Source organism: Bos grunniens, chromosome X (genome assembly GCF_055505025.1).
Source record: "Bos grunniens cultivar Pamir isolate PY7600 chromosome X, Bosgru_T2T1.0, whole genome shotgun sequence".
NCBI classification, from domain to species: Eukaryota; Metazoa; Chordata; class Mammalia; order Artiodactyla; family Bovidae; genus Bos; species Bos grunniens.
The window spans coordinates 145008039-145023097 of NC_141194.1; the positions used below are offsets into that span (position 1 = coordinate 145008039).

The window sequence follows — 15059 nt, forward strand, 5'->3', positions numbered from 1 at the left end:
TCAAAAGCATCAATTCTTCAGTGCTTAGCTTTCTTCACAGTCCAACTCTCACATCCATACATGACCACTGGAAAAACCATAGCCTTGACTAGACGGACCTTTGTTGGCAAACTAATGTCTCTGCTTTTGAATATGCTATCTAGTTTGGTCATAACTTTCCTTCCAAGGAGGAAGCATCTTTTAATTTCATGGCTGCAGTCACCATCTGCCATAGTCACTACTATATGCCAGACTGGGTGATGGTCTGTCCTCATCAGACTTTGTTGTTGGTGCACATTGGATTGAGGAGAAGGACTTTATCAATTGATGCTTAAGAAGTCATGAAACGAATGCACACACAGTCTGTCTGGGTGTTTGGCAGCAACAGAATACTCTCTGATCCACATGTGTGACCACCTGGTCAAGAAACTCTGTTGTAGTTTCTTGCTTAAGTAAAAGAAAATGGGGAGACCCTTTCAACTAAAAGTGAATGGGTGGATTGTGGCAATTAGCCAAAGTTTGGTCCCATATATTCTGTTGGATTCAGCATATTCAGAAATTGGTAGTGAAGAGTTTTGTGGTTTGGAATCATCTGAATAGTAATCCAGGAAAATATCACCCCAAACGTTTCTTTTTTGGCATTCCACATGAATATTTAATTATTAACAATGCAAATTACATATAACAACAGAGCACTTTGTGGAGAATTATCATGATCAGGATTTTGAAAAAGACTTCATGAAATTAATCACCTTGAGAAATAGAACAAAGGTCCAAAATATGATTTTACCAGTAGCCAAAGTTTATGACTATATTCTACAAGAATTTCATGAGACAGGTAGAAATGTGAAACATTCATATTTCATATAGGTTTATTTTTTCCAACTTGATGTTTGTAGTAAGGATACAAGCATTTACTGTATTTTAATGAATCCCATTAAACTGTTTCTGCCTGAGTTTCATGGAGGCAACTTCACATGGGAAAATTCCAGGTCTTATATACAAGAAGGAAGAAATGAGAAAAATCAGAATACCAAACTTGCTGCCAATATTTCTTTCCAATGCTGCAATTAGCATTAAAATGCTAGGTATGTGTACTCTAGAACATTGATATCTTGGCCAGTTCCCAAATTCAAACTATTTCTGTGAGAAGCATGCTTGCTTAGAACTTGGCGCTATAGGAGGCCAGTGCTGTTTCCTGACATGAGATGGGCGTGAGTGTGCGTGCACGTGTGGAAGGTGTGGGAGAGCGTATGTTTTTATAAGTCTCTAGCCCCAGTATTCCAGATAGTTTTGGCACCAGCATGCCCTGTTCTGTATCAGAGCCAAAGTATCCAAAGCTGTGAGTAGACATAACCATCTGTGATGTGCAAATGAGAGCATGTCTTTGCCTACTAGACCTCTCCAGAGTTTTGTGTAGTTTCTAAGGAGGTGTGCATTTGAACCAAAGTGCTGTCCTATTTCCTTGGGGAGAGGAGGTAACATGTATAGAGAGATTACCCCTAGAGATAAGGGTCCTAAGCGTCAGACAGATGAAGGTGGAGGGTAGGACTCACTGGGTACACTGGGGTGCCATGCCTATGCATGGTGGCACTAGGCTTGTAGATAATTGGACTTTGATTATCATGAAGCATCTAGTCCACATTTTGTCTGTTTGGAAGGAAGCTTAGCAGAGTAGAGACAGAAAGACCCGGTTTTAAATTCTACCCTCATTATTCACTAATTTGTGTGACCTTAAGCAAGTCATTGAATTCTAAGCTGCCATCTGCTCATATGTAAAATAAAGGTAATTAGTCATTATCATGTAATTATCATGCAATTGTAGGTTGTTGTAAGAATTAGAAAGTTTGCATATATTGGTTTTTTGGTCTTATTCAATAAATGAGAATTATATTATTATTGAGTCATTTGCCTTGGGCTGGCATTAACTTTCATTGCACATGGGAGTGAAAGCTTGTTGCTGAACCACGAAAGACGCTGGGATTCTTGGCGTCTGGAGGATAATTCAGTCCGAGGCTTGATCACTCAGAGCTTTTGTGTAGTAAAGTTTTATAAAAGTATAAAGGAGATAGAGAAAGCTTCTGACATAGACATCAGAAGGGGGCAGAAAGAATGCCCCCTCACTAGTGTTAGCAATGGATTTATATACTTTTAATTAGGTATTACAGTGAATCAAAAGAATGTCTGAGGTTTGTAAAGACCTTACTAGACCCACTCTCATAATTTACATCTTAAGATTACGGTATTAGCCAGAAGGTTTTTTTCCAGAGGCTGTCCTCAAGCAGAATCAGTTCACTTCAGTTGCTCAGTTGTGTCCGACTCTTTGTGACCCCATGAACCGCATATTGTGCTATTGGTCTCACATGGAGTTGTACAGTGCACAGCATGCACAACTGTATATGGTAGCCCACTCTTTCAGCATTATTTATCCACCCTTCATTTCAGTCACCTCATTTCAGTTCAGCCGCCCAGTCCTGTCCAACTCTTTGCGACCCCGTGACTGCGGCACGCTAGGCCTCCCTGTCCATCACCAACTCCCAGAGTCCACCCAAACCCATGTCCATTGTGTCGGTGATGCCATCCAACCATCTCATCCTCTGTCGTCCCTTTCTGCTCCTGTCCTCAATCTTTCCTAGCATCAGGGTCTTTTCAAATGAGTCAGCTCTCCGCTTCAGGTGGCCAAAGTATTGGAGTTTCAGCTTCAACATCAGGCCCTCCAATGAACAACCAGGACTGATCTCCTCTAGGATGGACTGGTTGGATCTCCTCGAAGTCCAAGGGACTCTCAAGAGTCTTCTCCAACACCGCAGTTCAAAAGCATCAATTCTTTGTTGCTCTGCCTTCTTTATAGTCCAACTCTCACATCCATACATGGCTCCTGGAAAAACCATATCCTTGACTAGATGGGCCTTTGTTGGCAAAGTAATGTCTCTGCTTTTTATTATGCTGTCTAGGTTGGTTATAACTTTCCTTCCAAGGAGCAAGCGTCTTCTAATTTAATGGCTGCAATCACCATTCACAGTGATTTTGGAGCCCAGAAAAATAAAGTCAGCCACTGTTTCCACTGTTCCCCATCTATTTGCCATGAAGTGATGGGACCAGATGCCATGATCTTCGTTTTCTGAATGTTGAGCTTTAAGCCAACTTTTTCACTCTCCTCTTTCACTTTCATCAAGAGGCTCTTTAGTTCTTCTTCACTTTCTGCCATAAGGGTGGTGTCATCTGCACATCTGAGGTTATTGATATTTCTCCCAGCAATCTTGATTCCAGCTTATGCTTCTTCCAGTCCAGTGTTTCTCATGATGTTCTCTGCATATAAGTTAAATAAACAGGGTGACAATATACAGCCTTGACGTATTCCTTTTCTTATTTGGAACCAGTCTGTTGTTCCATGTCCAGTTCTAACTGTTGCTTCCTGATCTGCATATAAGATTCTGAAGATGCAGGTCAGGTGCTCTGGTATTCCCATCTCTTTCAGAATTTTCCACAGTTTATTGTGATCCACACAGTCAAAGGCTTTGGCATAGTCAATGCCTAGAACCTCCTATTTTTATCATTCTCTGTTTCCATCCCAATACAAGTGCTTATACCTATCACACTGTCCTGTCTCATCTCATGTATTAATTTTCTGTTGCTCTTCAATGCACTGCCACAAATTTAGCTATTTAAAACAACACCCATTTAGTTCTATAGGTTACAAGACTGAATTGAGTTCTGTGTTCTAGGTCTCAGAATGCTAAAATTAGGTGCTGGCTGAGCTAGTATCCTATTTGAAGACTCTGGAAAAGAATCTACTTTCAGGTTCATTTTAGACTGTAGATGGTAGAATTTAATTCTTTGTGGTTGTCAGACTAAGGTCTTGTTTCCTTGTTTCCTATCAGGAAGAGGCCATTCTCAACTCCTATATCCGACTATGTTCCTTAGCTTGTGACCCCCTCCAATCTTCAAAACTTGTAACAAGTCCTCCTTATGCTCCAATCTTGCTGATCTCTCTTTCTGCCACCAGCCTAACAAAGCTGTTTGGTTTTAATGGGTACATTTGATTAGACTGGTCACATCCAGAGAACCCCCTTTTGCCATGTAAGATCATGGGAGTGGTACCAAGAGATCGGGATCATGGAGACCAAAATCCTGCCTGTTTTATCCTTCATTCCCCATCACTCAATCCTCATGTTGCTTAACTTCATTTCATAACCAGTCTGGACCTGGTTGTTCATCACTTCAACCATGTTCTGCTACTGTTCTTTATCACCCCTTTGTTCACCTTACCCATCCGGGTAACTTTACCTCTAGTGTAGTATGACTACATTTCTCATTCCTATCCCTAGGCTGCTGAGAAAGGTGGGAATTCATGATAATATACAGTTATAGCTTTTAATGCTGCCACTTTATTTCTGGATTATTGTAGTAGTTCTGTAATTCCAAACCCAGTGCCCTCCAGCCTATCTCTCCCATGGCTGCTAGAGCTGCTGCTGCTGCTAAGTCGAGTCAATTGTGTCTGACTCTGTGCGACCCCATAGAAGGCAGCCCAACAGGCTCCTCCATCCCTGGGATTCTCCAGGTAAGAATACTGGAGTGGGTTGCCATTTCCTTCTCCAGTGCATGAAAGTGAAAAGTGAAAGTGAAGTTGCTCAGTCGTGCCTGACTCTTAGCCACCCCATGGACTGCAGCCTACCAGGCTCCTCTGTCCATGGGATTCTCCAGGCAAGCGTACTGGAGTGGGGTGCCATTGCCTTCTCCGGGCTGCTAGATCTATTTTTCTCAAATGCTATTCCAATCATGTCAATGTGTGTTTAAAATCATGTAATGTCTTCCCAGAGATTTCAGTACAGAGTCTTGACACCTTATGATGGCATAGAAGGACCTTCTGGAGAGAACTGCTTCCCATCCCTCTAGTCTTGTCCCTCATTGTTCTTACATAGGACAGTCCCCTCAAACTCTATCAAAGTACTAATTCTATCATCTTCTGTTCATGACATGCTATCACATGCTTTCATGTGTTCTGCACAACTCTTTTGCTTTCCTGACACACCCGACCTATTGATTTTCTTGTCTTCTACTCATTCTTCAAGGTATATTTCAAAATTTCCTTGGCAAGACGTCTCTGTATCGTCTGTTTGCTACCGGCAAAGTCATTTACACCTTCCATTGAAAACTCATCATCAAATCACATTGACTTTCTGAACTATAAGAACTCTGAAGAAGGGGACTAAATCTTATCCATATTCTTCTTCATTTTTTCTTTTCTTCTGACTTGGAAAAGAGGTTAGCACATAATAAGCACTCAGTGTGTGGTTAAATAATTGGATTTCTTCTCAATGAAAAGATACAGGCCAACTTGTTTGGGCTATTTATCATCTGAAATAAACCTTCCAAAGAGACTTTAGTTCAAGTTCTGATTGTCATTATGAGTTAAAGCTACTATGATTTTTGACATTATGAAATTTAAGCTTTTCCTCAAGAATTAATTCATCCTTTATCCTATAACTAGAATGGATTGAGTGTTTGTAAGAGAGAAACAGACTAAAACAGCCTGTAGTACACCTCTGTCATATTCTTTGGTCGTTAGTCATAATTAAAACTGTTAATTAGGTAATCGTTCTGCCATCTGGTAATTCAAGTTTTATTGAGAAACAATGAGGTGGAGTACTTTCTGTGGGAAATATCAATAGAAATTTGTTTTTAATTCTCCTTGGCTTTTTGGTGTATGCCATGACTGCTTACTCATATTAATTAAGTTTGATTAATAAGATTTTTACAATTTCCATTACCGTGGTAGTATTGTATCTTTTCATTTGTTTCTATCTAAAATATATAGATGAATAAAATGTCTGAAGAAGCTGATTTTGCATGATCACTGTTTATTCTAGATGTAAGAATAAATCCTTGCCTTTGTTTGTAGTGTGTTACATTGATAGAAACCCTGAAGGAAATTGAAGGCTATATATAGGAATTCCAATAGAATTTGACCACTGTCAATTCTGTATATTAGCTATGGTTGTTTGGGACCCTGTATTTTTCTTAATGCAGTTTGATAAAAAGTGTCATTTCCCCAAATATAAGTAATTTAACTTGTTTATTTTACTTAAGTGCTTATATAGTATGAATCTGGTCTTCTAAAAGCAAACATAAATGTGACTTCTGTTATACTTTAAAAATTGTAATTTAAACATCTTTTTGTTGAGAATGTAAGTTTATTATATAAAAATGAAATTAAATCTGACCTACTAGGTTATACAGCTAACTCAATTATTTCCCATCTAGAAAAGAATGGTGGCTTTCTCTTGCTCTGTTAATTTCCAAAGACATTCTTCATTTAGAATTTTTTTTTTTTTTTGCTGTGGATTAATTTCTCCTTTGTATATAAGCACAAGAAGCTTCTCCTGTTAAATTCTCAATGATGTCTGGTAAGTGCAGGTGTTCCTGCAGCTTCTAACCACCTGTAGTCTGTCTTTATCAAATTCCTCATAAGCTAGTATTTTGGAATGATTTATCCATACCTGGGAAATGGACTGTGGATATTATGGAAGGGGGATTATTGGATAATCAGTGTTATGAACAGCTCTTCTTTGAAAGTCAAGGACTGCTCAGCAGTACTGGGTATTAAGAATGAATGAAGTTAGAAAATGAAATTAGATAAGGGCTCAGCAGATTAAGCAGTGTACATGACACTTTTTTTCTGAGTCCAAAAAGGATAAAAATGATAGTGTGAAATTAGAAGGTTTAGTCCTTTTTCCATTGTGCTATCTTATATTCAAACTTGAGTGATACATCTGAGAGAGAACATAGGAATTATTTGGGCTTCCAAGGTGGCTCAATGGTAAAGGATCTGTCTGCCAATGCAGGAGACAGGAGTTTGATCCCTGGGTTGGGAAGATACCCTGGCAGAGGAATTGGTAACCCCATCTAGTATTCTTGCCTGGGGAATCTCATGGACAGAGGAGTCTAGTGGGTTACAGTTCATGGCATGGCAAAAGATTCATACATGACTTAGAGTCTAAACAACGAGTAACTAGGAATGATTTGGTTTATCCTGTCACTTGAAGTAAGGACTTCCCTCATGGCTCAGGTGGTAAAGAAACCGCCTGCAATGTGGGAGAGCTGGGTTCGATCCCTGGGTTGGGAAGTTCCCTTGGAGAAGGGAAAGGCTACCCACTCCAGTATTCTGGCCTGGAGAATTCCATGGATTTTATAGTTCATGGGGTCACAAAGAGTCAGACACAACTGAGTGACTTACACTTTCTTTCATTTCATCACTTGAAGTATGGGCTTCCCTTGTGGCTCAGCTCTTAAAGAATCCATACGGTTTCATCCCGGAGTTGGGAAGATGCCTTGGAGAAGGGAAAGGCTGCCCACTGCAGCATTCTGGCCTAGAGAATTCCATGGACAGTATGGTCCATGGAATCGCAAAAAGTCAGACACGACTGAGAGACTTTCACTTCACTTTATCACTTGAAGTAACTGAGACCCAGAGGGTTGCAGTGACTTGCCTATGATCATACAGCTGCTGCTGCCGCTAAGTCACTTCAGTCGTGTCTGACTCTGTGCGACCCCATAGACGGCAGCCCACCAGAGCCCCCCGTCCCTGGGATCATACAGCTAGTGAACCAGAACGATCCTGTTTTCTTCCACACCTGTGTACTTTTTTTTTTACTGTACTGTGTTGAGTTTGTCTATTTGTTTTTCAACCCCTGACACTGTAACAAAAGTAGAAACATTTTAATGAGATGAAAAATCACTTCCTTTTAAAAATCATTAATATATTTCCATCCTCCTTGGGTGTACCCCATCTGTAACAGCTGAGGGGATTAGCTAGTGACATGCTTGGTTCTTCAGATAGTCTTGCTACTTTTCAAAAGGAATGATTTGAGAAATGCTTTTTACATGCTTAGTAGAGTGTGTAACTCTGGTTGGTGAGAGAAATCTCTTTTGTACTGTATGAGAGCTCCTTTGTTGCTTTACACTGTAGACCTTTTTAATGGAAGGAAGTGGAGAAGGAGGCTATTATGCTGTTTTGCATTTACAATTCAGAATTATGTCCTTGGTGGTGCTGAAATAAATTTCATGATGGGATATTAGGGAGCGTTAGGCCTATTTGGGCAATTATTTATCAGTCTGTTTCAAGCCTTTCTATGTTTTAAAAAAAAGTGATCGAATAAAAGAACATGAAATAGTGTACAATGAGTTTGATGAAATCTGGTAAGTACTTTTGGTTGCTAGGGCAACGTCTTCTTTTGTCTTCGATTAATGTGACTTCCCTCTCTGCAGCTTGACTTCTTGCAATCAGATATTTATTTTTAAAAGAGAACAAAATTCCCAGCTTATGGCAAAAGATAAGTCCCCTATCTCTGACTTATTTTACTTGAATCAAATTGAGATGAAGAAGAGCCATTGTGTTCACTTTGCATGGATAGCCTGAGGCAAAATGGTTAAGTGGGCTGAACTTGGGCTTTTGAAGTCTTTGTCCTTTGGGTGTCTCAGCCCTACCTCTTGGTGCCCTTGAGCTGCCTTGTGCATGCCCTGTATGATATCACCTCCATCCCAGGCTCCAGGATTGGAATGTACTTCAATATCACCCATACTTTCCACCCTGGTCATAATTTAGTTGTCCTCTGCCCATTCTTTCAAACACAGTTCACTGTTTCCCAAAGAGAGAACTAGCTGAAATAGTTGAGTTTAACAGACCGCTGGTTTATTTGTTCATGTACTTTGCTCCTTAATTTCATCCTTATGAAATCGTTTACCTCAGATTGGGACTTGAACCCATGTGCTGGGACTCGAACCCAGCCAAACCCCAGTTTGGGACTCAAACCCATGTAGGTGGGACTTGAACCCAGCTAAAACCCTGCTTGGGGCTGAAAACCAGCCACAGCCTTGCTTGGGACTTGAACCCACATGACTGTGACTGAAGCCCAGCCAAAACTCAATGTACCTGGTTTCAGGACCTAATGAAGCTCAGGTTCTTGATGTCTTATCACAGAAAGATTTCAGTGAGAGACAAAGTGGTAGGTAAGAAGTGAATTTATTCAGATTCAGAGAGAAGCACATTCCATAGACAGAGTATAGGCCATCAGAGAGGGCAAGTGCTGCCTGGAAATGTGGCAAGGTTAGTTTTTATAGGCTCAATAATTTCATATGCTAATGAGTGGGAGGATTATTCCAACTATTTTTGGAAAGGGATGGAGATTTCCAGGATTTGGGCCACGGCCCACTACTTGATCTTTTGACAATGCCTTGCTGCTTTTGAACTGTGGTGTTGGAGAAGACCCTTGAGAGTCCCATGGACTGCAGGGAGATCCAACCAGTCCATCCTAAAGGAAATTAGTTGTGAATATTCATTGGAAGGATTGATGCTGAACCTGAACCTCCAATACTTTGGCCACTTGATGTGAAGAACTGACTCATTGGAAAAGACCCTGATGCTGGGAAAGATTGAAGGTGGGAGGAGATGGGACAACAGAAGATGAGATGGTTGGATGGCATCCCTGACTCGATGGACATGAGTTTGAGTAAGCTCTGAGAGTTGGTGATGGACAGGGAGGCCTGGCATGCCGCAGTCCATGGGGTTGCAGGGTGTTGCACTTGACTGAGCGACTGAACTGAACTGGAACTGTCATTGCACCTCTGGATGTGTCATTTCACTTGCTGATTGAGGATCAAGGTCTAGTCTTGTCTGTCATCTTGGTCTGATTTGCTTCTAATTGGTTTATGTTGTGCCCTTGTGCTATGTTGTTCTTTCAAAAGTTGTGCCCTGCCCCTTTCCCTCCTGTTATACTTAGATATAAATTCCTTTTGCTGTAGCAATACTGTGGCCCTGAGTCTTGAACCTCAGCACCATCGACAATTTAGGCCAGATAATTCCTTATTGTAGGGGGCTTCTTGTTTGCATTGTAGGTTACTTAGAAGCATCCCTACTTCTACCCACTAGATGCTAGTAGCAATTCCTCAGTTGTGATGATAGAAAATATATCCACAGATTGCTTAAGGTCCCCCATGGATTCAAATAGCCCTCAGTTACATGGTGGTCCAGTGGTTAAGATTCTGGCTTCCATTGTAGTGGGCATGGATTTGATCCCTGGTCAGGGAACTAAGATCCCATGTGCTGCTTGGCTAAGAAATAAGAATAGTAAAAATACTTCAAAAAAAAAAAAAAAAAGAGAGAGAGAGAATCACTGCTTTATCCTAGGGGAAACCACTCTCATGATTTCAGTGGCGGCAGACTAGGTAGATATATAGAAGATATATATGTGCAGACATGAAAATATGTTTATATATTTTAAAGATGTAGTTTTAAACCTATTTGTGCTTAACATAGTTGACTCCCTACTCTTATGTGCATAGGGTCAGGGTGATTATACTCCTGCTGTCCAGTGGATTTTTACTTTATTTTGAGTTATAATTTTAAGTTTATAGCTTAGTGAATATGATCAAATATATACTATCCTGTAACTACCATCCAGATCAGGATAGCTAACACTGTTATTATCACCTAAAGTCCCCCTTTCTAGGCAATGTCCTTGACCTGAGATGGAGACGACCACTCATTTGCTTTGTGTTACTATTGGTCATTTTTGTCTTTACCAGAACTTTCTATAAACAGAACCATACACTGTGTATTAATAGCTGTTTGTGTCTGACTTCTTTGACTCACCATAATGTTCCTGAGGTACATCCACATTACTTCATGTATAGGTACTTTTTTTTTTTTGCTGAGTAGCATTTCATTGGATAAAACACTTCTCTGTCAACTCACATGTTGATTGACATTTGTGTGATCTGTTGTTTTTCACTACTGTGCATTTGTCTGCTATGACATGCATGTAAAAGTCTTTTTGTGGGCCTATAAACTCATTTTTTTCTTTGCTTTATACCTAAGAATAGAATTATTGTGTTATACATTGTCTTCAAAATATTTTAAGTGATTTAAAAATTATATTCTCATCCACTAAATGAAAGTCACTCAGTCGTGTCAGATTCTTTGTGACCCCATGGACTATACAGTCCATGGAATTCTCCAGGCCAGAATACTGGAGTGGGTAGCCTTTCCCTTCTCCAGGGGATCTTCCCAAACCAGGGATCAGGTCCAGGTCTCCCACATTGCAGGTGGATTCTTTACCAGCTGAGCCACCAGGGAAGCCCATTCTAGTCCACAAAGAAAGTCAGTCTCTGAAATTTCAGTCATGAAAGCTACCTATAAGATAGCTAAAATGAAGATCTGAGTAATTTACTGAAAAAAGAATGAATAGTGTTTAAGAACATGGGTTTTCAGGTCAACAGACTTGGATACAAGCCTTGACTCTGTCACTTCACAGCTATGTGGCATTGGGCAAGTTACTTACTGAAGTCTCTGTGCCTGAATTTCATCAGCTATGAAATACAAATTATAACAGTAGTTAGGTGATAGAATTGTTGTGAGAAGTTACTGTGATAACGCAGGTTAAACACCTTGCAGAGAACCTGGCATATATTACTATAGTTGCTAATATTATTGAATTGTAAACATTACAAATGGTCTTATTGTTCAGGAAGTTTATCTGTTTGGAGATTGTGGTTCAGAAATGCAGAACACTAAATCAAATAGTCATAAGGGATTTGATTTAGGTCATACCTGAATAGTCTAGTGGTTTTCCCCACTTTCTTCAATTTAAGTCTGAATTTGGCAATAAGGAGTTCATGATCTGAGCCAAAGTCAGCTCCCAGTCTTGTTTTTGCTGACTGTATAGGACTAGATCTGATAGACACAGTGCCTGATAAACTATGGATGGAGATTTGTGACATTGTACAGGAGACAGGGATCAAGACCGTCCCCATGGAAAAGAAATGCAAAAAAGCTAAATGGCTGTCTGAGGAGGCCTTACAAATAGCTGTGAAAAGAAGAGAAGCAAAAAGCAAAGGAGAAAAGGAAAGATATAAGCATCTGAATGCAGAGTTCCAAAGAATAGCAAGGAGGAGATAAAAAAAAAAAAAAAAAAAAGCCTTCCTCAGTGATCAATGCAAATAAATAGAGGAAAACAACAGAATGGGAAAGACTACAGATCTCTTCAAGAAAACTAGAGATACCAAGGGAACATTTCATACAAAGATGGGCTTGATAAAAGACAGAAATGGTATGGACCTAACAGAAGCAGAAGGTGTTAAGAAGAGGTGGCAAGAATACACAGAAGAACAGTACAAAAAAGATCTTCATGACCCAGATAATCATGATGGTGTGATCACTCACCTAGAGCCAGACATCCTGGAATGTGAAGTCAGGTGGGCCTTAGAAAGCATCACTATCAACAAAACTAGTGGAGGTGATGGAATTCCAGTTGAGCTATCTCAAATCCTGAAAGATGATGCTGTGAAAGTGCTGCACTCAATATGTCAGCAAATTTGGAAAACTCAGCAGTGGCCACAGGACTGGAAAAGGTCAGTTTTCATTCCAATCCCAAAGAAAGGCAATGCCAAAGAATGCTCAAATTACTGCACAATTGCTCTCATCTCACATGCTAGTAAAGTAATGCTCAAAATTCTCCAAGCCAGGCTTCAGCAATACGTGAACTGTGAACTTCCAGATGTTCAAACTGGTTTTAGAAAAGGCAGAGGAACTAGAGATCAAATTGTCAACATCTGCTGGATCATGGAAAAAGCAAGAGAGTTCCAGAAAAACATCTGTTTCTTCTTTATTGACTATGCCAAATCCTTTGACTGTGTGGATCACAATAAACTGTGGAAAATTCTGAAAGAGATGGGAATACCAGAGCACCTGATCTGCCTCTTGAGAAACGTGCATGCAGGTCAGGAAGCAACAGTTAGAACTGGACATGGAACAACAGACTGGTTCCAAATAGGAAAAGGAGTACGTCAAGGCTGTATATTGTCACCCTGTTTATTTAACTTATATGCAGAGTACATCATGAGAAACACTGGACTGGAAGAAGCACAAGCTGGAATCAAGATTGCTGGGAGAAATATCAATCACCTCAGATATGCAGATGACACCACCCTTATGGCAGAAAGTGAAGAGGAACTAAAAAGCCTCTTGATGAAAGGGAAAGAGGAGAGTGAAAAAGTTGGCTTAAAGCTCAACATTCAGAAAACGAAGATCATGGCATCTGGTCCCATCACTTCATGGGAAATAGATTGGGAAACAGTGGAAACAGTGTCAGACTTTATTTTTTTGGGCTCCAAAATCACTGCAGATGGTGATTGCAGCCATGAAATGAAAAGACAGTCCTTGGAAGGAAAGTTATGACCAACCTAGATAGTATATTGAAAAGCAGAGATATTACTTTGTCAACAAAGGTCTGTCTAGTCAAGTCTATGGTTTTTCTAGTGTTCATGTATGGATGTGAGAGTTGGACTGTGAAGAAAGCTGAGTGCCAAAGAATTGATGCTTTCAAACTGTGGTGTTGGAGAAGACTCTTGAGAGTCCCTTGGACTGCAAGGAGATCCAACCAGTCCATTCTAAAGGAGATCAGTCCTGGGTGTTCTTTGGAAGGACTGATGCTAAAGCTGAAACTCCAGTACTTTGGCCACCTCATGCGAAGAGTTGACTCATTGGAAAAGACCCTGATGCTGGGAGGGATTGGGGGCAGGAGGAGAAGGGGACGACAGAGGATGAGATGGCTGGATGGCATCACTGACTCGGTGGGCATGAGTTTGAGTGAACCCCAGGAGTTGGTGATGGACAGGGAGGCCTGGCATGCTGTGATTTATGGGGTCACAAGAAGTCAGACACGACTGAGTGACTGTACTGAACTGAACTGAAATCAAATAATGGGAAATGAAGACCAAGAGGTGAGTAGAAGGAACAGGGCTGTTCAAAGTCCTGGGGCTGTGGAAATAAGAGAAAAGTATAATGTGAGTAGAATGATATACCCATTTGAATGCAGAGTTCCAGAGAATAACTCAGAGAGATAAGAAAGCCTTCCTTAGTGATCAATGCAAAGAAATAGAGGAAAGCAATAGAATGGGAAAGACTAGAGTTCGCTTCAAGAAAATTTGAGATACCAAGGGAATATTTCATGCAAGTGTGGACACAATAAAGAACATAAATAGTATGGACCTAACAGAAGCAGAAGGTATTAAGACAAGATGGCAAGAATACACAGAAGAACTATACAAAAAAGATCTTCATACTCAGATAACCACGATGGTGTGATTAGCCTCCTAGAGCCAGACATCCTGGAATGCAAAGTCAAGTGGGCCTTAGGAAGTATTGCTATGAACAAAGCTAGTGGAGGTGATGGAATTCCAGTTGAGCTATTTCAAATTCTAAAAGATGCTGCTGCTAAAGTTCTACACTTAATAGGACAGCAAATTTGGAAAACTCAGCAGTCGCCACAGGACTGGAAAAGGTCAGTTTTCATTCCAATCCCAAAGAAAGGCAGTGCGAAAGAATGTTCAAACTACTGCACAATTGCACTCATCTCACAGGCTAGCAAAATAATGCTCAAAATTCTCCACACCAGGCTTCAACAAGTTGAAGCTATGACCAACCTAGACAGCATATTAAAAAGCAGAGACATTACTTTTCCAACAAAGGTTTGACTAGCCAAAGCTATGGTTTTTCCAGTAGTCATGGATGTATGTGAGAGTTGGACTATAAAGAAAGCTGAGCGCTGAAGAACTGATGCTTTTGAACTGTGATGTTGGACAAGACTCTTGAGGGTCCCTTGAACTGAAAGCAGATCCAACCAGTCCATCTAAAGGAAATCAGTCCTGTATATTCATTGCAAGGACTGATGCTGAAGCAGAAGCTTCAATACACTGGCCACCTAATGCAAAAAACTCACTCATTTGAAAAGACCCTGATGCTGGGAAAGGTTGAAGGTGGGAGGCAAAGGGGATGATTATGAGATTGTTGGATGGCATCACCTTCTCGATACTTTTGAGTTTGAGCAGGCTCCGGGAGTTGGTGATAGACAGGGAAGCTTGGCTTTGCTGCAGTCCATGGGGTTGCAAAGAGTTGGACACGACTGAGCAACTGAACTGAACTGAAGAATTCAGGATGCACTGATTAAGATGATATGACTCTGGGTAATTAATCTAATGGAAACAGTAAAAGCAAGAAGACTTCAGGCTTACTGGAGGGATTC

At 40.5% G+C, this 15059-nt stretch overlaps 1 protein-coding gene across 31 annotated transcripts in view; it reads left to right on the top strand.

Moving 5' to 3' along the window:
• Window positions 1-15059, top strand: part of LOC147341587 (uncharacterized) — a 468058-nt gene that overhangs the window by 178008 nt on the left and 274991 nt on the right. The gene's annotated exons all lie outside the window — the stretch shown is intronic.